The 26,824-nt window shown below is 44.3% G+C and overlaps 1 protein-coding gene across 8 annotated transcripts in view; it reads right to left on the minus strand.

Moving 5' to 3' along the window:
* The window catches only part of SVIL (supervillin), a 256,176-nt gene that overhangs the window by 156,586 nt on the left and 72,766 nt on the right, over positions 1 to 26,824 (minus strand). The window contains exon 1 of one of the 8 annotated variants that reach the window (XM_059892377.1): positions 12,591 to 13,134. The exons of the other annotated variants lie outside the window; for them this stretch is intronic. The gene's annotated coding sequence lies outside the window, so the exon portion shown is untranslated. Of the gene's footprint in view, positions 1 to 12,590; positions 13,135 to 26,824 lie in introns of those variants that run through there. 8 annotated transcript variants of the gene reach the window in all.

The raw sequence follows: 26,824 nt of genomic DNA on the forward strand, positions 1-26,824 counted from the left end.
AGGGGGAAAAAAAATCACTCCAGTCTGTTCGGATTTTCATTGTAAAGAAATGCAGTGCAGATTTATCCGACTCCTGGGTTAGTCTACACCCAAGGACACTGGCGTTTGCTCTGAGCTGTTCAGATGAGCCAGTGGCTGGGGGCAGAGTGAGAGGAGGCTCATCTCGTCCTGAGAAGAGCTTCTCAGGTAAGGCGGCCAGCACTCTGGGCTGGAGAGCTGGGTGGGTTGGTGGGGAGGCATTCCAGATAGAGAAGAGGATGCAAAAGGCAGAATAGGGAGGCCGTTGGTGCCTGGAACAGAGGCTGCCACTGTGGCTGGAGCACGGGGTGCAGAGGGAAGGGTTTATCAGGCGTCCAAAGGCCATCACACCAGCTCCCTGGGCTGTGGGCTCATGGGCAGGGCTGAGGGCCACAATCTCGGATGTGGCTGGTCCTTCTCCATCCTAACGCATCCTTCTGCCCTCAATTTCCTGCCTATGTTTTTCAAGAGTTCCCATCCTCATTTGCTATACACACACCCACGCACGCACCCACCCACCCACTGGCTTGAGAGCACAAAGACCCCTAGAGATGCAGTAGGTCGACACCTGGGTTTTAGGTGGGAGGCTGGGTGACGGGCGGGTTCACAGGGTAGCCTCTGTTCTTGCCTTCCTATCCACGTTCTCAACTGTCAGAGGTTCACAGGATGTAGACATTTGGGAGAAAATACACAGTACTGTCAGTAGCCAGGTTGGTACCCCAAAGAGACTGGGATGAATGCCAAGTGGTGGCGTGGTCCACAGGGTAAGTCCAAGATCTCACACGAGCCCTCATCACAGAAGAGTTCCCCACAGCACACAGCATGGCCCTGGCTCCCAAAGGACAGCTTTGGGGTTTGTAGAAAAGTTAAAGGCAAACACAAACCCCAAACCCCTATAACAGTAATTTCTCACAAAACTCCATGACCTCAAGCCAAAACGCAGACTGAGGAAAGAGCCAGGAAGCATCCAGAGAACATGCTGGGATGGTATTAGATTACAGCCCTCCGTCCCCAAGATCACTTTGGTGCTAGATTCATAGTGATTCTATCCACATCAAGCATGAAGCCAAGTGATGCTTAAGGTGTTAGCCTGAAGGTTCAGTGTTAATGACGCTAGTGACGGTGAGACTGCAGAGCGCCTCTCTTTGGATACATAATTCAAAATGTGCAAATGAACATTTGATGTTTTCAGGGCCACAAAGAACCTGTAACACCATACCCTGTGTGTGGGTATGCGTGTGCTTGTACCAGGAGAGTGAATTAGTGTACTGGTGGATTTCCCTGGTGGCTCAGACAGTAAAGCGTCTGTCTACAATGCGGGAGACCCGGGTTCGATCCTTGGGTTGGGAAGATCCGCTGGAGAAGGAAATGGCAATCCACTCCAGTACTATTGCCTAGAAAATCCCATGGACAGAGGAGCCGAGTAGGCTACAGTCCATGGGGTCGTAAAGAGTCAGACATGACTGAGCGACTTCAGTCTGGTTCAGTGGCTCAATCTGGGAGGGATGGGGAATCCACAGAAAAGTCTCCTCTGAGATAGAAGCTTCAGTTTCTTTTGCATCACAAAGATGCCCTGAGATTCTCCAAACGGTCTTAGCACGTGCACAAAGCACAGATCCACTTCCCAGACCTGTGCTGTCCAACACATAGGCCTGTTGCCATCTAAACTAGTCAAAATAATTCAGGTTGGAAGTTCAGTTCCTCAGTTGCACATGCCATATTTTTTAAGGGCCCAATAGACATCTATGCTTAGCAGCTGCCCTATAAAACAACTCCCAATGGAGAACATTTGTATCAATACAGAAAGTTCTCCTGGACTGTGATGACCCAGACTTACCGGCTGCCCTCACCTTGTGTCAGGGGCTGCAGGTGGGTCACTTCTGAGAGCTTCATTTTTATGCAAATAATCAGAACAAGACTTTAGTGTCTCTAAAGTCTTCATTTGTTCTTCACTTTTTAGGAGTCCAGTCCCTCTAAGAAAAATGCTGCAAACAATGACTCATCTCCTCTATGAAATGAACTTTCAAAAAAAAGAAACATTTTTCCTATACTTTTGGGGAGATATTCTAACCTCCTAAAGCCTGCTAATGCACCTGTTCAAAAACATCTGTGCAAGAAAACCATGATCATCATCAGAAACACTACTTGCCTGTAATGACAATTTTGACTCCCTGTCCTAAGTTATCTACCTATAAGTCTTATTTTTTCTTTTACTTTAAGCTCATTAATGATAAAAATCATCATCAGTTTCATATCAGCCACAGAGACGCTCTGCATAAAGATGAGCTCTGAAAACTCTCTCGGTTCAAATACCAAGGTAATTTGTCCTCCTCCAGTCTTAGAGCATCCATTTACCATCTGATTATCACTTTTATCTGGAGCTACTGAATATGCTATAATTTCTGTGTGTGTGCATGTGCTCAGTTGTGTCCTACTCTTTGCGACCCCATGGACTATAGCCCACCAGGCTCCTCTGTCCATGGAATTTTCCAGGCAAGAATACTGGAGTGGGTTTCCATTTCCTTCTCCAGGGGATCTTCTTGACCCAGGGATCGAACCCACATCTCTTGTTCCTCCTGCATTGGCAGGTAGATTCTTTACCACTGTGCCACCTGGGAAGCCCTATGTGATAATTTACTTTTAATGATATAATTATCTTGTGAAGCACAAATGTTGAAATGCTTATAACCCTATGAAATAAGAATGTGCTTTACAATTTGTGCAAAATGTAGTGTAAAAACAGTGCTCACATACAATGTGGACAGAAAGGCAGCTTATGCACTACTTTGTAACACAGTCAGCTTTGCCTGATGGTAGAGGTGACCAGATGAATAATCTTAGAACGGAAAATGCACAGAAAGTGAGATTACAGGTTCCAAAGCTTCTATTGTCAGACACTAAAATTCTTACACAACAGTTCATTTGTGATGCCCAAGCTCTATCTAAACTCACTTCAAAGTCTTCAAGTAAAATGACTTTTATTTTTAATTTTTTTCTAAATTTACTAAAAAGATTCAAGAAACACAAAGTCTGAAAGTAAGAAGTAAAGCTGATTCAATGACTTATTTCTAGAACATCCTGGTTGAATGATATCAATGTATACCTTTGTCTCGGCAATGAACCAATATTTTATAGATAGTCCTTTAGGACACTGGAAAGAAAACAGGTTAAAAAAAAGTAGAGAGAGGGACTTCCCTGGAGGTCCAGCAGTTAAGAATCCACCTTGCCATGCAGGGTATGAGGGTTCAATCCCTGGTCGAGGAACTAAGATCCCACATGCCTCAGAGCAACTGAGCCTGCTTGCCACAACTCGAGAGTCCATGAGTGGCAAGGAAAGATCCTGCATGATGCAGTAAAGATCCTGCAACTAAGACTTACTTGATGCAGCCAAATAAATAAATAATTTTTTTTTTTAAAGTAGAGAGAAAGAGGAGCCATACTTGCCTAACAGAACAAGAGTTTTTAAAAAGCTTATGAACTTTTTAACAGTATAAATCCTAGGGGAAGAGAGAACTGCAGAAAATGCAAACAGTAGGCAGATAATAAACCTAAAAAGCATCCCCTTTGGGCTAGGAACAAAGTGTTTTAAATTCTATCTTTTAAATATTTAAGGACACATGTAGGGTTGAAGATGAAAAGCTTCAGGGAACTTGAGTACGATGAGTCCATTAGAACCTAAGCTCCATGAGGGTGGGGATTTTGTTTTTTCACTATCCTTTTCCCAATACCTGTACCAGTTCCTGGCACATAGTAAGTGCTTGGAAAATAACTGCTAATAGACAAAGTGCCCCGCCTACTCCATTTGTGACCAGGAAAACTGGGTCTCAGGCAGACCTCCCAGATTTGGCATGGTGACCATTCTGGGGTCTCATATCAGGAGAAACGTAACGCCCTAAAGAAGGTAAGACTACGTCAAGTTAGAGAAAAGCCAATTTTAGTATTTAAATGAACCCAAGAGAAACGACCAGAGCTTAACCTGAAAAAAAAAAAAAAAAAGTAGAAAATTCCAGAAAAAGGGACTGAAGACAGAGAATGGTGATCAGATCAATGGAGAAGGAAGAAATTGGCTGCACATTTTAGGAGAAGCAAATACAGGGAGAAAATCCTTTAAATGCATATGGATTCTCCCTCAAGACATTTCTCACCCTCTGCTGCTCTTCCAAATCTTGCACCACCACCTTCTAGGCGTAGGGTTTCCTTTCCAGGGAAGGCTGGCATATTTTCAAGCTCTGAAATCTTAGGATTCAGTTCAGTTCAGTCGCTCAGTTGTGTCCGACTCTTTGTGACCCCATGAACCGCAGCATGCCAGGCCTCCTTGTCCACCACCAACTTCTGGAGTCCACCAAACCCATGTCCATTGAGTCAATGATGCCATCCAACCATCTCATCCTCTGTTGTCCCCTTCTCCTCCTGCCTTCAATCCTTCCCTGCATCAGGGTCTTTTCAAATGAGTCAGCTCTTCACATCAGGTGGCCAAAGTATTGGACTTTCAGCTTCAACATCAGTCCTTCCAATGAACACCCAGGACTGATCTCCTTTAGGATGGACTGGTTGGACCTCCTTGCAGTCCAAGGGACTCTCAAGGGTCTTCTCCAACACCACAGTTCAAAAACATCAGTTCTTCAGCGCTCAGCTTTCTTTATAGTCCAACTCTCACATCCATACATGACTACTGGAAAAACCATAGCCTTGACTAGACGAACCTTTGTTGGCAAAGCGATGTCTCTGCTTTATAATATGCTGTCTAGGTTGGTCATAACTTTCCTTTCAAGGAGTAAGTGTCTTTTAATTTCATGGCTGCAATCATCATCTGCAGTGATTTTGGAGCCCCAAAAAATAAAGTCTGACACTATTTCCACTGTTTCCCCATCTATTTCCCATGAAGTGATGGGACCAGATGCCATGATCTTCGTTTTCTGAATGTTAAGCTTTAAGCCAACTTTTCCCCTCTCCTCTTTCACTTTCATCAAGAGGCTCTTTAGTTCTTCTTCACTTTCTGCCATAAGGGTGGTGTCATCTGCATATCTGAGGTTATTGATATTTTTCCCAGCAATCTTGATTCCAGCTTGTGCTTCCTCTAGCCCAGCATTTCTCATGATGTACTCTGCATATAAGTTAAATAAGTAGGGTGACAATATACAGCCTTGATGTACTCCTTTTCGTATTCGGAACCAGTCTGTTGTTCCATGTCCAGTTCTAACTGTTGCTTCCTGACCTGCATACAGATTTCTCAAGAGGCAGGTCAGGTGGTCTGGTATTCCCATCTCTTTCAGAATTTTCCACAGTTTATTGTGATCCACAGTCAAAGGCTTTGGCATAGTCAATAAAGCAGAAATAGATGTTTTTCTGGAACTCTCTTGCTTTTTCGATGATCCAGCGGATGTTGGCAATTTGATCTCTGGTTCCTCTGCCTTTTATAAAACCAGCGTGAACATCTGGAAGTTCATGGTTCATGTATTGCTGAAGCCTGGCTTGGAGAATTTTAAGCATTACTTTACTAGCGTGTGAGATGAGTGCAATTGTGCAGTAGTTTGAGCATTCTTTGGCATTGTCTTCCTTTGGGATTGGAATGAAAACGGACCTTTTCTAGTCCTGTGGCCACTGCTGAGTTTTCCAAATTTGCTGGCATACTGAGTGCAGCACTTTCACAGCATTATCTTTCAGGATTTGAAATAGCTCAACTGGAATTTCATTACCTCCACTATATAGAATCCAAATAATTAGAAGGGGTTTATAAATCCTCCAATCCGGTGCTCATTTGAATAAATGAAGTCCAGAAAGGTTAAGAACACACCCGAGGTCACACAGCTGGTTATTTATCAACATCAGGGCTGCCCCTACCTAATTCTGCCATTGCCCCTAGCACTCCTCAGGGTCACACACCTTCAATGTTTACGGGAGATTTTCCTTCTCCACTCAGAGCAGGGAAAATGCTTCCTGAGAGCTCTGGGATGGAGCCCGAGGGTGGGGAGAGCAAGCAGCCTGTTTGCTGTCATAGATTTCACAATATTCCCCCCCATACACTTTTATTCCCCTTGCACCTTCATCCTGCAGCTCACTTTGGAATATTTAAATATTTAAGAACTGTGAGCTGCCTGCAAGCTCTCTGAAGTCTCGGGAGGGAAGAACGGATACCAATCCAAATAAATAGATTCCATCTCCCTGGGAGGCTTATGTGCTGGGGAACAGGCTTCACAGGAGGCTTGCTCACCCTGGTCCCCCGCATCACGGCAACAGTCATCCAGTCACGGAACTGTAAAATATTCAACGTGTTCGATCAAAAATGTATGAAATCGTAAAGCCAAAGGATTATGTGTGTGTGCCTGAAATGAACATCTGGTGGAAATTAAGACCATGAGCATAATTTGCAGAGCTGTCTACCTTTTAGTGGCTTGCCCCATTTTTTTCTTCTTCTATGTGCTGTGCTTAGTCACTGTTATGTCCGAATCTTTGCGACCCCATAGACTGTAGCCCGCCAGGCTACTCTGTCCATGGGAATTATCCAGGCAAGAACACTGGAGTGGGTTGACATGCCCTCCTCCAGGGGACCTTCCCAACCCAGAGATTGAACCCAGGTCTCCTGTATTGCAGGCAGATTCTTTAAAGTCTGAGCCACCAGGGAAGCCCTAATCTTGTTCAAATCTATAGTCATGAGCTGCATTAGGTATCCAACACAATACTGTCAACAAATGATAGACACTTGAACGTCCTCTGTCTTTTGGTTTTGTCATACTGTTAAAGGAATAGAGGAATTGCAGAATTAAATGAATATAGCTGAAACCTGGTGACCATCCTAGCACATGGTAAGCTGAAATGTCACCTTCAATTTAAGAAACTCTCTAAGAAAATCTGTACACAAAAACAGGACTAAAACTTTCAGAAGTTATTTTTTCTCTTATAAGTGATTTCTTAATTCAACACATTTTAAGCTACTACTGAAAATCAATTGCTTTCCTGTTTGAGTTTCGGCTGGAGTGGCTTGTTCATTGTTGAGTGTGTAACGTGTGTGCAAATACAGTGTGTGTCTATTTTTAAATTTTGGTTAAATGTGGTAAAATTGGATACAGAATTTCAGAATTGTGAAAAGACCATGCCTTGAAATATTTAAACTATTTGAAGTCTTAAAAATATAAGAATATCCATACTATTCTTCTGTTTAGTGACCATATATATCTGAACCTAAGATTTCTGTCTACTTTCCATACTCAGAACATTATTGAGAGTCTGGAAAGAAACAAGAGACCTCTTATAACCAAAACACCTCATGTACTGGATGGGAATGTGAACTGGTGCAACCACCATGCAAAGCAGTATGGAGATTCCTCAAAAAGTAAGAAGATTTACCAAATGATCCAGGAATCACACTTCTGGGTATTTATCTAAAAAATATGAAAACACTAATTAGAAAAGAAATATGCACCCTTCTGTTCATCCTGGCATTATTCATGGTAGCCAAGATAGGGAAGCAATCTAAATGCCCATCAATGAATGAAGGGAAAAAATGCAATATGCAAACACACACTAGATACTACTACTCAGCCATGAAAGAATGAAATCTTGCCATATGCAATGACACAGGTGGTCCTTGAGGGTATTACACTTAGTGAAATAAGTCTGATGGAGAAAAATACCATACGATTTCACTCATATGTGGAGAATAAAAAAACTAACTAAATGAACAAACCAAACAAAAGTAAACACATAGGTACAAAGATACGAAGAACAGAGTAGTGGTTACCAGATGGGGAGGAGCAGGCAGGATTGAATAGGTATGCTGAAGGATGAAAACAAAATTTTTGGTGGTGAGCATGCTGTAGGGTACACAGAAGTTGAAAAATAATGTACACATGAAACATAAAATATTATAAACCAACGCTGCTTCAATAAAAAATAAATGAAAAACACCAGTTCCAAATTATAGGTACATTATTTATAAAAGCCTTTTGAGTGAGAAACTAATTTTTCTTTCTTATGCATAATTCTAACAATACAGGTGATATAGGACATACACTCTAATGAAGCAAGCCAATAAGCTCTGAAATCCAAATGAATATATTCCATCTGAAATGGACAGGTTGTACAATTAATTCAATGTATAACCAGCAGCACAAGAATTTTTATCTTAATGCAGACCCTCAGAAGATGAGCTGTGAAAATGATTCAGAAAACAAAGGCAAGAGGATGGCCCAAGCACACAGCCATCCAGGGATGCCCAGAGCAGGGGCCAGAGCCTCACAACCGTACTACATCCAAGGTGGCATCCTGACAGAGATGCTCAGAAGGAAAGCTCAGCGAGGTCAGAGCACCCGGGAGATGGAGCAGTCTGGGAGGGAGAAGGAGCTCCTGGGAGTCGTGGGCGTGGAGGGATGGGTGGTAGGCCAGAGAGGGAGAGCTTGGGGTCAGGATGAGCTTTATTTAGGATGCAGGACCGGAGGAGGAGCCAGGAGAAAGGCAGACAGACATTGGAAATAAGAGAAACAGTGGCAACAACGCAGGCAAAGCATAGAAGGGAGGGTGTGAAAGGCACAAGGAACTGAATCACTTTTTCCCGGGCTCCTTCAAGTCCCCTGAGCTGGTTGCTTCCATCTTGAGAGGCGTTTACAACCATGCTACTCAAAGTCGGTCCTCAGATCAGAGATGTGAGCATCACCTGGGTGCTGGCTTGCTGACACTCTCCCCCACCTGCTGCTGCTGCTAAGTCGCTTCAGTTGTGTCCGACTCTGTGCGACCCCATAGATGGCAGCCCACCAGGCTCCTCTGTCCCTGGGATTCTCCAGGCAAGAACACTGGAGTGGGTTGCCATTTCCTTCTCCAATGCATGAAAGTGAAAAGTGAAAGTGAAGTTGCTCAAACGTGTCCGACTCCTAGCGACCCCGTGGACTGTAGCCCACCAGGTTCCTCCGTCCATGGGATTTTCCAGGCAAGAGTACCGGAGTGGGGTGCCATTGCCTTCTCTGCTCTCCCCCACCTAGACCTACCCAATCACAACCTGCACGTTAACAAGAGTGCAGGTGATGCTCAGTCAAGTTTGAGATGTGCTGGCTTAAAGCGGTGCTTACGATGACAGGCATTGACGTGAGAGAGATCTGGGTTCCAATCCAGTTCTACTTTGACCCCACAATACGTGCCCTTAGGCCCTATGCCTCAGTTCTCCTCCTCTGTAGAACGGAGATAATGATAGTATTATGTCTCAGGGGCCCTGGGAAAACTTAAGCGAGGTCATGTAAGGAAAAAGCATGGCCTTAAGGCTGGCAAACAGTAATGATATTATTTTTGTTCATCCCTTCCAGCCGCCTTGGATAACAGCTCTGTTCTGTCTACATCTGAGCTCCTGTAGGGAATGAGTTCACTAAGACGGGGAACACGCATTCAATCGGGCGATCTGTACCCAGGTATGCACTATTGAGATGAAACCCTCAACACACACGTGCTGACATGAACCCAGGGCTGGGACATGGGCCAATGACCCACAGCAAACAGGAAAGTGCTTTCTTCGACTCTGTGTACACAAAAGCCGGTTAGAAATGGGTTATAAACTTGCTTAGGATTAAAGGATCAACTTTCAGAAGAGAATAAGCAAGTAACGAGGTGAAATACACCCCTCTTTCAAAACCTCCTGCATCAGTGCATGGCCATGAAAAAGTGGGACAGAGATCCTTTTGAACCCACATCCAGCTGCTGTACCCCTCCTTTGGAGGCCAGCAGTGCAAACCACCCTGAGATGCTTCACCCTAGGGATGAAGTTTAATGATCAGGAAAAGCACCTAAATCAAATCACACCACGAGATGAGTTTCTTCATTTTCGGCAAAACTCCAATAATGAAGTGGCTGATTTCATCGCACGCACCTTAATTTCCTGTGTTGGCAAAAGAGCATATACAGAAACCCCAGCAGGCTTGTAATAGGAGGACAAGTCTTTCTGCTTGCATTATTAGATATGGGGGGAAGAAAACAGAACACAGAACACCCACTTCTGTCGTGAATAATAGCAATAGCAAGAGTACGTTGTGCAGCTAAATTCTGATATGAAGAATCCACAGGTCATTTCAAGGCATTCAAGCAGCTCACATCTGCGGAACAGCCACTGTGCAGTGGGTGCTGGGACCCAGGTGCCTCATTGAACACCCCCTACAGAGGAAGGGGGCCCCAGGTCACGGTGTCAGGGCCCCATGGGATAAAGCACAGGCTTAAGTCAAGGCCCCAGAACCCAGAGGCAGAACGTCAGAGGAGGCTTCTGGGAAAATCTCCTTTGAGATCACTTCCCTGGCAAGCAGGGGAAGGCAGAATATTTCAGGGAGGGGTCCCAGCAAAAAGAATGGCATGAAAGACCCTGAAGAGGAGGCTGAGGAGCTGGGCTTTAATCAGTGGGAAACTATGCAAAGTTTGGTTTTTGCTTTCCTCTTGGTTTGGCTTCCCTGGTGGCTCAGATGGTAAAGAATCTGCCTGCAACATGGGAGACCTGAGTTCGATCCCTGGGTTGGGAAGATCCCCTGGAGAAGGGAACGGCTGGCTACCCACTCCAGTAATCTCGCCTGGAGAATTCCATGGACAGAGGAGCCTGGCAAGCTACAGTCCATGGAGTCGCAAAGAGTCGGACATGACTGAGCGACTTTCACTCACTCACTCCTCTTGCTTTAGCAAGGTCATTCTGAGGATGGATAGGACAGCGGAGAACATGGGACAAAAGGGTGATGCCATCATCCAGGTAAGGGGCAGGGGCAGGGAGGTTCAGGAGGTGTGGGCAGAAGCATCCTTTCAGAGACTGACTCAGCTGTCTTGGTGACCTATAGGGAGAGTGACCATGCAGCTTCCAGCTCAGAGTTAAAGACTGGAGGAAAGTTCCAGATCAGGGAATTCGCCTGGTCACAGGGCAGCCCCCAGACTAGTGTATTAATACTCCTGGCAACGAAGAGCTGCATGCGATGGTCGCTCCCACAGCTTTCCATGCAGCCTCTGACCCTGAACACTGCTGCTCTCTTGGCCAACAGATATCTTCTTTGGATACAGTTTCTGAACTGTAAAGCTGTAAATGACCTTAGGTGTTGACAAAGCTTTTCATTCCGAATGGAAATTCAAAAATCTTACAGTGGCTACCAAGAAACAAGATGTCCTAAAAGTACCAGCAGAGCTATCTGTGTGCACTGAGTACAAGAGCCATAAGCTGGGCGCTTTGACTGAATGCTGCTTTGAATAGTATCCTTGTGGCTCCAGAGTTAGCATTTCCTTGGGGGATGATGAAAATTGTCCAGGAGGAAACAAGACGCGCAAACCGCCTCTCTGTGCCCACCTGTGTCACCTTCTCAGAGGACAGACAAGGATGATTACTCTTGGCAGGACACCCACTACTTGGCTTCCCAAGAGCTCTCCTGGGCTGGTGAACAGAGGCAGCCCCAGTGCACCTAGTTTATCCTGCTTCGCCCTGGGATCGGGAGGATCACCGAGACCCTGCAGTCTTCCTCAGCAGGGATACCGCCAGCATTTTGGCCAGGGCCATGCTTTACCTTACCACGTGGGACTGTCCCCCATTAGGGGCATTTACAGTTGTAGCCACATCCCCTCAAACGCCAGCCACAGTTATTATGAAAACCAGAATCACCCTCAAGCATTTCCAAAAGCCGCCAGGGTTGCGGCACTCAGTCTGATTGAGAACCATGGCAGTATTCACCGATGAGGCTCATCTCTATAAATATTCTGTTTTTCTACCTGATAAAAATAATTACTGCCCCTACTGGTCCATCTGATACAGTATAAAGAAACCATCTTTAAAATAAAGAAATGAAAACAAAAAAAGAAACCCTTTTTTTTTTCAGCACAAGCAAATCACCAAGCTAAATTACAAACAGACCACAGTTGTCTCTAGAGCTTTACAAGAATGATATGGCATTATTTTCTTGGAAAACAAAAAAAAATGAAATACAGCCCCAAACCTAGAAACTAGAGTGAGAATTTTTTTTTTAAATAAATAAAAACCTCTGAAACATCAGAAGTTCTGTAAATTAAACGTAAAGAATCAGAGTACCAAGGTAAAGAACCCTCAACATAAAGACCATACAAAAGGAACACTGATGATTTATATTGGGTTGGCCACAAAGTTCGTTTGGGTTTTTCCATGTTACGGAAAAACCCGAACTTTTTGGCCAACCTAATATTTCCACGTGGATTAATAATAGGAAAGAAGTAAAACCTGACCTTCTGAACTCCACCTCCATACATGTGATACAATGATTGAAGTACTGTGTATTGTGAATATGCTATTAATTCCAAGGCTTCAAGTGGTTAACGTTTCTACAGGACTACCTTCTAGACTGTAGGCTGAATTGTTAGTATCAACCTTTCTGTCACCATAAAGTTAGTTATTTTGCTTTAAAAAAAAAAAACAAAACCCAATCATTCCGAAACCAAAAAACATGCCCAAGGGTACCTACAGAAGTATGCAACAACTAGCACATACTGGCAGGAACATTCCAGTGTTTGACATCTACAAATCCTTCGGAAGCATGCTCAGACAAATGATACTTAAAAAAAAAAAAAAAGCAACTGCATTTAGATTTATAGGAAGGGTTTTCACTTACTTCAAATTTCTGTACAATCCTTGTTCCTCTAAGTTAAAGGGGGGAAAAATCACACTGTAATTCCTTATTTTTCTAATTAAAAAAAAATAAAACACGTATATCCTCTAATTCGGCTTTGGTTGTCCTCAAGTATTCTCTGTGCGTCTCCTTTCAAAGAATGCTACTTTCAAATTCTAAACAAAAAGCAAAATACCAAAAGTTAGCCCAAGGAACACTGTACAAAATCAAACACCACAACGCAAACAAGGCAACGGCATCTATCAGAAGTGATGATTCAGAAGAGGATAAATTTAGAACGGTGCTTTCCAAATGGCGTTTGGGTGCCAAATGCAATAAAACAGGTGAAGGCTACATCCCAAAAGTTTCTCTGAAAAAAGATCGCCAAAGTATTATCAACAAGTGTCTTCTTTTTGAAGCTGTCGGTCCCCTGCTGTCCTTGACGCTGAACTTCCGCAATCTGGCCTTGGTATGGCCATCCATTCCTGGGTAAATCCAAGTAAAACCTGAGGACACTTCAGCCTCTGAGGACGCTGTCAGAAGCAGTGGAGCAATTCCACACGGGACGGGCCTTTTATGGCCTGAACTGGGAGAGCCTTGATCTCAGCTCATCTACCAGAAATAGCTCCTGAAACTCAGAGGGGCCCATCAGCTGTTGCAGCAGGCCTGGCCAGTGGCAACCTCAAGAGCAACGAGAACTGTCACAGTGTCTTCCAGCTTGTTTTACAGAGAAACTAAAAATGCAACAGCCATCTCAACAGGCTACAACCATACAGAACTGAAGAGGCAAATGGTTTTCAAATGCTAGTCTTCGGATTATAAAAGAACACATAACCACGGATAAAGCTCAGACACCAACATTCAGAAAGTAACATACACATACATGTATAAACAGTATGCCATAAAGGCACACGTCTCTCTACAAGTTTACAAGTGGTGCGGACATCTGTGGGTTTCTCCCCACTTCCAAAAAGAGAAATTTCCGATAGAAAATGAGTCATCAGAAGAAAGAATTGCCCTGGAAGTAATTTCTCTAAAACAATACAAATGTTTTGTCTTAAAACCAAAGACCATGGATGGATGGATCTCGCTTCAGATGGAGCTCAGGTTTTTCAGCTCACTCAAAGACCAGAAGAAACTTAACCAAGGGGCGAAAAAAAAAAGAACTGTTTAGCACAACCACTTCTTAAAAGGCTATTTATGTTTTTTCAGGTATTCAAACTAATATTATAACCTTGCTTATAAAAATACTTACAACTGTGGGTGTCCTTGCCATTGGGAAGATTAACAGAATGTCTTAATTGTTCATTCTAACTTCAGCATAAAGCATAGAACTCAGAATTCTGTGCTGCTCAGGGGCAGGCACCTGGCTGCTAGTTCTCTGACCCTCCAGCTGCACCCGTCAGCAGAGGCTCCCAGAGCAGGACCTGAATTCCGGTTAGTCATTAACCCTGCAGGACAATGCCTCTTTCTAAACAGACAGTCCTGTGGTCAGGAAAGAAGGCAGATACCCTGGGCAGCTGTAATGATTAAACACCGGCTTCGTGACTGTTTTGCACAAGGGTTAAAGACGCTTTGTCCAAACCAAATTTTTTAATTACCTCAAGATGACAAACAAAACTTCACAGCATGACTCCTCCTTCCTAATCTCCATCCCCATGGGGCCTTACTTTATTTTCCTTTCAACCAATTTTGCTTTTTACCCTTTTTAATTTTATTTGACTTTGTTTTATATATTTATAAATGCTGCTTTAAACTCCTTCTGGAGCAAGCAGGGTAAAAACAAAAACTTAGGTGAAATAATTAACTACTGAGGTCTTTCTTTTAAGAAAAGAGGAGACAATGAATCACTACTACCACAACGATGCAGGCTTTTTTCCCAAAACATGTTCACTCCCACAAAATAAACATCTAACTTTTGGAGCCTCTGAGGTTATTGTTCCCTGCTGCAACAGAATTGGCCTAGCTTAATGCATTGGAGTCTAATAGATTAATTCTTCTCAAGTGCATCTTTTATACATGCTTTTTATCTTTGTTCAAAGTCCAGTTAATTCTACCTGTGCAATGTGTTTAAATACTTTCCTTTTTTTTTTTTTCTGACTGCATCCTGAAATTAGGAAACTCTTGTCATACACATTTCTCTCCCAAACTATGACAGTATCAGAACTGACATACATGGCAGCAGATTTAATGATACACCCATGAAGAAAAGCGAACATCACATTTTATAAATTAATATAAGAACTAGACTTAGACCTCTCCAAGATATTTGATAATAATTTCTCATTTGCTATTATTTAATACTAGAATTATAATAACCATATGGTAGTCTATAATTCTTACTAGTAACTTCATTATATAAGCTTTAGCATGACTTTTAATCTGGCTTTTGTGGGCTAAAAACTATGACTACATGACATTGGTCTTAAGAGAAACTACATTCTATGGAAACTATTTTATAATAATAATGAACATGTGGAAACCAAAATTAAAACAATGCTTTTACAATCATGACAAAAAATATTTTGATACAAACTTAACATATACAGATTCTGTATGCTGAAAAATTTAAAATGCTGATAAAATACAACCAAGGAGACCTAAATAAACAAATACACATACACTCTGTTCATGGGTTGGAAGAGTCAACATAGTAAAGTAGTCAGTTCTCCCCTAAAATGATCTCTAGATTTAATGCAATTCCTATCAACATGCCAGGGAGAATTTTTGTTAGAAAAAGATAGGCCTATTCTAAAATTTATAGGAAGAGAGCCAGGCCTTAGTGTAGCTAAAACAATCTTGAAAAAAAAGAATTAAGTGAGAGTAATCTATCCCATATTAAGCCTTACTAAAAAGCTATAATAATGGATTAGAATAAAGAATCCTGAAATAGACCACCCAAATATACCTAATTTTTGACACAAGACACCATTTCAATAAATGGTTCTGGAGCAAATGGACAGACATAGACCAAAATAAACAAACAAAAAAACCTCTTACATCTAATCCTCACACCTTATATAAAAATTGGCCAAAGTGAAGCATTAGGGGTAAAAAAAAAAAAACAGGAGAAAATCTTCAGGATCTAGATGAGTTCTTGTTTTCAACACAAAAACACTCAGTGTCTTAGACCTGGACCTCCCTGGTGGTCCAGTGGTTAAGAACCACAGGTTTCATCCCTGGTCCAGTACCATGTGCCACAACTACTGAGCCCACGCTCTGGAGCCCATGCTCTGCAACAAGAGAAGCCAGCACATGGGAAGCCCAAGCACCACAGCCAGAGAGCAGCTCCGGCTCACTGCAACTAGAGAAAGCCCGCGTGCAGAAACAAAGACCCAGGGCAGCCAGAATGAAAATAAATAAAATTTGTAAAAAGGATATAAACCAAAGTTTTAAAAAAAACACAACTCATAAAAGTGAAAACTGATGAATTAGATTCATCAAAATGCAAAACTTCTGCTTTTTCAGAAGATCACATTAAAAGGATGAAAAGACATGCTAGGGAATGGGAGAAAATATTTGTGGTTACATATCTGAAAAAGGAGAACACAGGAAGAACTCTCAAAATCAACAGCAAAAAAAAGAAAAGAAAAGAAAAAACCCCAATCAGTCCAATTAGAAAATGGGCAAAAGGTACAGTGAGGCATTTCACCAAGAAGATGAAAGACAGATGGCAAAGTTCACGTTGAACACGAAAAGATGTGCAACGCCATTAGCCATTCAAGAAATGCAAATTAAAACAATGAGATATTCCTACACATCTATTAGAATGGCAAACATTAAAAAAAAAAAACTGACTACACCAAGCGCTGGCAAGGAGAAACTCGACCACACATCGCTGATGGGGATATAAAATGGCGCAGCTACTCTGCGAAACAGTTTGGCAGTTTCTTCGAAAACTAAAGCTGCCAGACCAAACTGCCATATGGCCCGGCAACTGCACTCCTGAACATCTATTCCAGAGAAATGGAAACTTATTTTCATAAAAATCCTGAATACAAATGTTCGTCGTAGCTTTATTCACAATAGACAAAACCTGGAAACGAGCCAGATGTCTTTGATGGATGAACAGCTAAATAAAAATTTGGTGTGGCCATACCATGGAAGTCTGCTCAGAAATAAAATGGAACAATCTACTGATATCTGCAGCAACCTGGAAGAATATCCAGGGAATTGTGCTGAGTGAAAGAATGCTGATCCCCAAAGTTTGGACGCTGTATGGTTGTATTTCTACAACATTCCCTGAAAGCTAACTGTGCAGACATGGAGGATGTAGCAGAGGCTAGGGCTGGGTGACAGGGCTGTGAGGACAGCATGAACAGTTCTTCCCCTGTCCTACCAACTGCATCAAACCCACTACCCTGGTGATGATCTTATTTTCTTTACAGTTTTGCCAGATGTTACCACTGGGGGAGAATGGGTCAAAAGTACACAGCGCTCGCTCTCGCTCTCTGTAGTAATTCTTATAAGCACATCTGAATCTATTATCTCAAAATTAAAAGTCTACACATTTTCTAAAAACCTACTTCAAATGAAACTTCCAAATGCAACCCATTTATAACTGGGTCACTGACCATAATTGTACTCTGAGTAAATCTAAGTGGATTTGCCTGTCATCAATGCCACCCTAAGAAATTCAAATAGGAAATGTTTCTTTTCCCTTACAAGATGGAAAGTCATAGCCCTAGGTAAAATATTTCATACAGAAGAAATGGAAAGCATTGCTTTCCAACTGAGCATGTTCATATGGCAGGTTGTCTGGATACTGAAAAGAGCATCTCTAATTCCTGGGGCCTATCTAATAAACAACAGGATCCCTCCCCTTCATTTTCAGCAGTTCAATCCATTGCTCAACATGATTTTCAAAACCTGATCAACCATGGACAAACAAGAAAACTCTTCAGAGAAGGAGGTGACCTGGCCATGTCAAACTTTCATCCCACTACAAACACAGAAAATAGGTTTTTAGAGTCAAGAATTCTATAGTCTTGGAGGTATCATTCTTGAAAATAAAAGGACAAGATCAAAATCTAGCCTTCTGCATGGTGGGACAGGACATCTGAGGGTCCTTCAGTGCTCTTTATCCTCTCAGATGCCAGAACGTGAAACTTAGATCCAAACGCCCTGAATGACCCTCCTGAGAGCCAAACTAACTTGTGCTGGACTTGTGTGTTAGAAAGGATCAGCTCTGGGGAAGCCACGTAATACAGGTATAAGAAGCAGCTTGTCTTCAGTTCATTGAACGAGGGCTGCCCGAGCCCAGGAATATCCATGCTCCTCCTTCTCTCATCTCCAGCCCCCCAAGTTCCTCCAGCCCACCTCTACCTTCAAGCCAGTGCACACCTTATTTCTCCCTTCCTCATCACTCATCTTCCACAACCACTGTCTCCTCCCCGACCCAACCCCAGTCCCTCCCCCATCAGGTTTACAATGGGATTCCAGCTCCCTCCACATCCCAGAAACTGCTCCCCCAACCATGGGCCCTCCTGCTGGACCTGGCCTCTATACGGCATCTGACATCCTCTGCCCATTTCCACAGCCACCAAATCTCTGTTTCTCCCAGAGTGAGTTCTGTAACCCCCTCAGCAGAATTCCAGATGGCGCTGATATCCTGGAGTTCAGAAAACCAGGATATGAGACAGGAGACAAATGAGGCTATGCTCCTCCCCTCCCATCATGACCCTGGCTCCTGCTTTCCTGGCTATCACAGCCTCAGCACCGGACCATCCCTTCCAGCCAAGACCACATCCTGCGGCCAGGAGCTCAGCCTTCCTCCCTGCTTCTACTTCCTCATCCCTTCTCTCAACTGCCTCTTGTCAGAACTACTGCAAGAGCCTCCAGCTGCGTTTCCCTCCTCAAACTCATCCTCTTCACTCCTTCCAGAATGTGTTTTAAGCAGGCTGACTGACTGCATCACTCTTAGGGGAAATCTCCCAACTCGCTCACCAGCAGTTCTCAGCATGGACTTGGCTCCTAGTGTCTCCCTGGGCAGCCAGTTACTTCTCCTTACTTCTCCTGGATGGAGGCTCATGTGACAAGTTCTGTGAATTAGCGGTTCTTGAAGAGTAAACGTAAGCATGTCCCGACAAAAGACTCACTTTCACCCTCCTGTAGATATTCATCAGGAGGAGGGGAAAGGGATCAGGTTACACACGAATCCTGGGGCAATTGCACTTGACTCACAAGAAGACTCTTGAGAGTCCCCTGGACTGCACAGAGATCAAACCAGTCAATCCTAAAGGAAATCAACCCTGAATATACACTGGAAGGACTGATGCTGATCCAATCCTTTGGCCACCTGATGGCAAAGAGCCTACTCATTGGAAAAAGACCCTGATGCTGGGAAAGATTGAGGGCAAGAGGAAAAGGGAGTAACAGAGGATGAGATGGTTGGATGGCATCACCAACTCAAGGAACATGAGTTTGAGCAAACTCGGGAGATAGTGAAGGACAGGGAAGCCTGGCACGCTGCAGTCCATGGGGTCACAAAGAGTCAGATACAACTGAGCGACTGAACAGCAACAACAGAGATGATCTCATGGACCAAGATCTGCGGTGACTTACTTTGATGGATGTGTGGCTGATAGCTGTGTGATTTGAAAGGACTGCCACGTCTCATTTTATGACCAACTTCACATTTGGATACATCCAGCATCCTGTGACACGTGCATACAACATCCGTGTGCTGGTGACAAACGGGGTTGAGACTGGCTGGCCTGGTGGGTAATTCCAAAGTCCCTACTGTGACTCGCCCCCTCCCACCTCTTCAGTCGTACGTCCCAGCACCCGTCCACCCCACAGGTGACCACCAGAAACCACACTGACTGAGGCTGCTGGATCCAGGCTGGTCTCAGAAGGCCTTCCCTTCCTTGTCACTTAGAAAATCCCTCATTATCCTTCAAGGCTCAGCTGACTGTACTTCTCGATGAGCCCTTCCTAACGTGCTCTGTGAATTCCAGCCTCTAGACTGTTCGTGTCCAAAGGGCAGGGGCCCCATCTGTCTCTGCATCCATGGAATTCAGCAATGTCCGTCACTCCCTACACATAATAAATGTCTGTGACATGCCTTTAGGTCTCTTTCTAATTTTAATTCAGCAACGTGCCCCTCTTTTTTTTCCAGGAGTAACCAATCGACACTGACTACCCCTCTGGAGTTAGAAACTGACAAGAGGGACAAAGTGGCTCCTCACTTTATAGGCAGGAACGAAGTAGGTGGAGCCAGCTCACAGGCTTTTGGGTAGGAGCCTCACTGTCCAGTTTTCCCTCCATGAAGCACCTATTTCTGAAGAGAGGAGGACCTCAGAATTTCAGCCAGAACTGTCAGTGCGCAGAAAGCAAAACAAAGTTCTCCGCCTGACTGCTCCTGCCTTCGGCAAAATTCTGCTTTCTAAATGGCGATGAACTTGAGCTATCAAGAGAAGCATTTGCTTAAGCTGCTCCTTTCCAGGGGCTGAAAACACTAAGCACCAGGGTCTGAAGTCTGTCCTCATTTCTGCTATGATGGGACCAGCCTTGGAATTACTTTCTTTTTCTTCATATAACTTGGGAACCAGACTTGGAATCACTTTCTTTTTCTCCATAAACTTGGGATTTCAACATCTGTGAGTAAAGACCAAAACATACCTCGTCATCTCTTAACACCTACACTAATACACCCCCATGACTCTGAGCTTGGGCTGCCTGGACCATGTACAAATAAATTTTACTGTGGGTAGATTTTAAAAAAGCAAAAAGGGTTTTTTTTTTTTGGTTAACAGTATTTTTCAACCAATAAAGCACCCTCTCCCAGTTAGTCTAAATCAATCAATCAATGTCTGTCTGTCTCTCTCTCCCTCTCAAAGCTTAGAGAGAGCTTCACTGGTTTGGAGGACAATATTTCGAGCTCCAAGGTCATGTGTAGGTCACTGGCTTGGAACACCAGATGAGCAAGCCAAGCCCTCTCTCCCAGGCTGCGGCTTCAAGAACTATGGGTGTGGAGCAATGCGCAGCAGGAGCAGAACTGCTGGGTTCATGGTCCAGATGAAATGTGAGTTTGCTGGGAGAGGGGGAGGCCTGGCCCATGTTTTATGAGTCCTGGCTGTGGGCACACAGCCTCTCACAGGGCTGGACCAGCATTGCATTCCTGGACACCGCATTCAGAGTCTTGAGAGTAATCAGAGATGTACAGAGTGTGACCTACTCTATTTCGGCTGCTATAGATTTAAACGTATGGGATTGCTGTCTATTCATCACGTGGCAGAAATGCAGAGGTGGCTTCTAAAGTGGGGACACTGGCTCAGAGGGATGTGATACAGCAGTGCAGGGAGGCGCTTGCACATGGGAGAAGACCCAGAGGCTCTTTCCTTTCCATGAGGGGGCTGACATCACAAAGCGTAGCACCAAAAGGGGTTCCTTGAGAAATATCGTATGACATCCCTTATATGTGAAGTCTAAAAAGAAGTAAACAGATGAACTTACTGACAAAACAGAAAGAGACTCACAGACTTAGAGAACAAACTTATGGTTGCCAGTGGGAGGGATGTGGGAAAGGGAGAGTGAGGGAGTTTGGGATGGACATGAACACACAGCATATTTAAAACAGATAACCAACAAGAACCTACAGTACAGCACAGGGAAGTGTGCTCAATGTTATGGGGCAGCCTGGATGGGAGTTTGGGGAAGAATGGATACATGTGTTTGTACGGCTGAGTCCCTTCGCTGTTCACCTGAAACAATCACAACGTTGTTAATCGGCTATATTCCAATACAAAATCAAAAATCAAAAAACGGGGCGGCGGTGGGGGCAGGGGCCGGTTTCCTTGGCTGACTCCGAACAACAGGAGAGAATGGACAGCCCTGATTTCTGCATGAAACACGAAGTCCCTGTGGTCCTCCTTGGGGTGCCGTTTAAGAGTCCATCTCTGCACCAGGTTACAGAGGAGAACCGGGAGCAACACCCAGACCCCAGAGACGCACCGAGGACACACAGCACCAGGGCTGCTGGCTCTGAACCACGTCCCCCGGCCTCTGCACACCCCAGACCCCACGCAGCCCAGGAGGGGGCACAGTCGTGCGCTCTGCCCACCGCTGGGTTTCCGTCGCAGGATCCTTCTCCTTCTCCTCCAGAAACACAACTCTAAGTGATGGCTGCGCACTTGGGCCAACCCACAGAAGCCTAATAAACCTGTAATAAAGCAGAACCACAGCACAATAATTCTATAAAGCTGAACCACTACGCATTGTAGCTTCAAGTGTGTCTGTGGCTCCCACTGGAGATCCTGGCAGCACAAGCGGTGGAGACTTCCTACCCTAAGGGGAACGCAGACACGGGTGATTTGGGGGCTGAGGTGACAGCGCTGAGGAGGAGGGCGCTGTCCGGATGTCTAAGCGTGGGAGAACAGGGTGCGGGGTTGGGGCCAACCACGCAGGCAACGTGGGGGCAGGGCTGGGCGGGGCTTGGGGGTGCATGCGAGTTCAGAAGGAGGAATTTCTGGGGTAGGTGGACGATGATAAAAACTGAAAAGTTTCAAGAAAAGAAAATAAGGAAACAATATGGAGATCCACTGATTAAGTTCTGAAACAGAATTCACTTTCTGATCGTTCTCATTTCACAGCCTCAGGTGACAACTTGGTCTCAGTCCAGAGGCCAGAGAATTGCTGGTCTAGGTTGACCCCAAGGTCCGGTTTGGTTCTAAAAACCTGAGATTCTGTGACTCTGAGGCAAAGCACTGTCTCATAGTCACCAGAGAAAACCGGAAAGAATTATGAGAAAGAAAATAGTGTAATACAGATGGTGGAAAGGGATCCAAGGACAGATCAAGTGGGTCAGCACCAGGCGTTCAGGAGTGAGAAGTATTTATGAGACAGCAAGACAGGAAATAAAGATAAAAACCTTGGATCACACTTCAGCTCCCTCAAATAGGGACTTGGTCTAGAGCAGACGATCCCCTCAAAGACCCCAAAGTCATCTGCTGGACTTGTTATACCAGCGTGGACTCCTTAGTAGCATGCATGGGGAAAACTCCCTTTGGAGGCTCTACTAGAAATGTCTGGTAACCTCATCTGTGGGATGGAATGCACACACCGTATCAGAGCGAGGAGAGGAGAAACATGTTGGCAGATACATCCTCAAAGGATGATTCTTATTTAGGAATTCTTCCAGGTTCTCCCAAGTCCTTAGCATGACCCACATTCCCACCTCGGTGCCCTGGGAATGTGAATTCCACCAGGACAGAGATTTTTGTCTGCTGTGTAGACGATTTCATTTCTGGTACCCCAGAACAGTGCCTCACTCACTCCAGTCACTCAGTCAGGTCCGACTCTTTGTGACCCCCATGGACTGCAACGCACCAGGCTTCTCTGTCCATCACCAACTGAATGGCAAACCACTTCAGTATTCTTGCCTTGAGAACCCCATGGACAGTATGAAAAAACAGTGCCTGGCTAGTAAAGAATCCTCCTGCAATGCGGGAGACCTGGGTTCAATCCCTAGGTTGGGAAGATCCCCTGGAAAAGGGAAAGGCTACCTACTCCAGTATTCTGGCCTGGAGAATTCCATGGACTAGTCCATGGGGTCACAAAGAGTTGGATGTAACTGAGTGACTTTCACTTTCAAGACACAGTAAAAGCTCAATAAATGTTTGTTGGAGGAAAGGGATGAATAATGTCTATTTTACAGGGAAAGTACCAGACAGAGTTTTTTATAAAGTAAAAAAGCTTTTTCGTTACCCCTCACTGCTCCACCCACAGTCTCTGGTCTGTGATTACAGTCCTGCTCGCTTCAGCAAGACAGTTTCACAAGTCTGAATTAGTTCACCTCCTCTCCACATTCCAAAATCTTTGGGGAAGAGTTTCCTTATTAGATGAGGCCTGATTTCCCTGCAGGGCTTCCTGGCAAAGGCCTCAGTGCATTCTGATCTTTTAGCATCACTTATGCAAATCCATGGCACCTGGACTCCCTGCACCGGGAGGCCTGGTCTGCAGGCCTTTTTGTAAGCTAATTGCATGGTGAGCCCTGAAGATAGGATTGCTTTCCCGAGTCACACTCCTAACTGGGCCCTCCCTAAATATTTTCTGCTGATGGCCAAGTGGGCAAGCTTGGCCTTTTTCTCCCTAGAAACACGATCCTGCTTTCTATACCAACAAGTATTAATTCAAATCCCCAGTGGGAAGTCCAGGATATGAAAATTACAGTAATCTAATCTTGTAGAGGAAGACGCATGAATCATCATTACACGGTCTGACAAAGAGCTAAGTGATTAATCCCAGGCTGCACAGAGGCTGGGGTCCACAGCCATGGCTTCCTGGGGTCTACAAACCAAACAAGCAGACCCACCCAGCAAACATCAGAGGCGACAGCATGGTGTTCATCCCAAGGGCACACGCTGGAAGTCTCATCGTTGTTTGGAAAATTCTGTGACTGAGGGGCCAGAGGAGCTGCAACCTGGGGCTCAAAACTCTCGTCTTATCTTCTAATTCCAGTGTCAACTGCTTAGGCTCTGAGGTTTAATTTTAAGTAGAAACTGGGAGGTTTGCAGAATAATGGCTTCTCAGCAAGTGACCGGAAACCCCAATGGTCTCCAGGGAAAACAAAAGACTATGCCCAGGACAAGACAAGCCACCAACCAGGATGCACTCTGCACCACGTCACAGGAACCTACCTCGCTGAAGGAAGGTCCTGACCTTGTCCTGAAACTTTCAGAAAGAACACTGGAGCTCCCAGCTTCCACCCAGAAACCGCAGCCCCAACACCCTGGGAACCTTGGTCAGGGCGCCCGCAGCCCTGAACCATCCCTCCACTTTCTTTTTTTCCCCCCTACTTTTTCTCTTACACAGCTGTGTTCAATTTTCTGTCCTTGGGGTTTTTAAAGGAACATTTATTCTAGGGCCAGGATTCTCCAGTTTTATGGTTATACAACTCCCTCCCAGGGCCAAAGAATGTTTGAAAAGCCTAAACCCGGCAGAGAGAGTTAGTAATAGTATCCAAATGAAAGTGAAAAGTCCAGACTTGTTCCAATTTCGATTCAACCGCTTACTTGATTATATAGTACCTTCTGTTTGCCCTTCAAGACGCTTGCTACCTACTGTTTTTAAATCAGACTACAAGTAGGGTGTAGATATGTCTGTGTGCATGCGTGTCTCTGTCTCTGTGTGTGTCTATGAGGGCATGTGTGTGTGTCTGTCTCTGTGTGTGTGTGTCTCTGTGTATGTTTGTGTGTATCTGGGACCAGGTAAGGTAGTCCTGGTCCAAAAGTGTATTTATATTCTTCCACAGTTACTGTTTCCTGCTTGATGGTAAGTTTTATTTGAAATAAGACATTCATCATAAATTGGATTGAATAAAAGATCACAAAGAATGATGCCTGAAGGATTTTTACGGACTTGTTTATTTTTCCTGCAGAGAAAGCCAGACAGTACTAGGTTTTTGGTAGTAGGACAGCAGTTTTTTGTTTTTTTTTTTAAAGAACCCTAGTTTTTACTTAAACAGTCAAACTAGTGGCCTTGTTAGCTAAAATGCCCGAACCTAAGTACATTATCAACATTCAAAAAGCAGAGACCACTCCCCTCACCAAACATACACAAACATACCCACACACCCCAACCCCACCAAGAAAAGAGCACAAGGCCCCTACCAGCCTGTGAAATGCTAACGAGGCTTCTAAATGCAGCCAAATGGAGTAATCTCAGAAAATCCTAAAGTGCTTACCTGGCTTCTCCTCTCTTCCTGTTACCTAGAGTCCCAAACCTCAGAGAAATCTGCCCAAAGGTTCTGTCTACACAGGTTCACGAACATCCTTTTTGGTTTTTTTTTTGGGCCCCCTGGAGTCTCCCAAGGGCCAGCCACCGGCTTCATACACACCCCACCGCCTCGATCTGATGGACAAAGCAAAGTTCAGGCTCCCGGGCTGAGGTCTGTGACACAGCACACACCACTCACATGAGAGGTCTGGCTGCAGCCCAAGGCAAACAAGACGATTTTGAGAAACAAAGTTATTTGCACAGACCCACCCTTGCGCAGAGAAAATGGAATCAGTTTTCCTCCATGGATGGATCTGAAATGCTGTCTGTAGCACCTGCTAAATGCAGTCTGATCCCCTGCAAATGATTACAAGATGCCTGGACACTAACCTTGAGACCTGAGCATGATGGGGGACCAGGGCAGACTGTTCTCAGGGACCGCGGTAGCAGAGCACACCAAGACTTTCTCTTCTGACCATCTTCTCTCGCTCTTTTAAGATCAGGATAATCAACAGTGCCCTTTAGCCCGGCCTTGTAGGCAAAATGACAGGTTAAGGTTCAAATGATTCCTTCCAGATAACCAGACACTAATTGTCCCATAAGTGGAAGTTAGTAGAGATCTCTAAACCCAGGGCAGAGGACAGCTGAAAAAAAAAAACAGATTCTGGACTCATGGTTTCTTTGAAACTGGTGATTTCCTCAAGTAGGGCAAACTCCTGATAGTGATTTCTCATAATAATTAAAAACTAATACAATTATGTAAAGTTTAAAAATAAAATAAAATTTAAAAATAAATAAATAAAAACCCTGTGGATCTGTGCTTGAGAACAAAGATGCTTCTTTCAGAAGAAGATTGTTTTCATGAAAGTAACCCTGATTTTCTTCCCTCAAAATCCCTAAACTGCACGCCCTCTACATGCACAAGGAAATACAACCAAACAACAATAACCACATCAAAATAAGTTTTCAAACCACACATACAAGGAAAAAATCCTTAAAGAAGGCTTTTAGCAGAGCTTGAAAAACCAGTGTGTTTTCCCATATCATGCCAAGCCAGTTAGGAAACACTGGGTTTTAAAACTAAGGTTTTATGATCAGCCACTTACATTCCATATAAGAAAAGGCAGAAATGTGAGCTGAGAGAAGTCAGATACAACTTTAAAAATCCGACTTACCAAAGTGTGCAGGGCTGTGCACACACGCACGCACGCGCGCGCGCACACACACACACACACTCCTTGTAAAAGAGAAAACAAACACCACTTGGGCTCATCCAAAATGCACAGTCTTTAATCATGGTCTCAAGACATGATGTTTGCCCAAAATATCCAAAGTGCTTAACAGCCTAAGGAATAGTCCAAGTTCTCAAGAGAAGGTTGTTACTTGAAGGACCATGTGTCTTAAACAGTTGCTTTCACACAATCTAAATGAATAAAGCAGCACTGGGGAAAGAATGCACTGATGCAAATGGTAAGGCCCACAGTTCATACACCTCTGAGGCTTTCTAGCTGCTAGTGATT

Source organism: Bos taurus, chromosome 13 (assembly GCF_002263795.3).
Source record: "Bos taurus isolate L1 Dominette 01449 registration number 42190680 breed Hereford chromosome 13, ARS-UCD2.0, whole genome shotgun sequence".
In the NCBI taxonomy this organism is placed as follows: Eukaryota; Metazoa; Chordata; class Mammalia; order Artiodactyla; family Bovidae; genus Bos; species Bos taurus.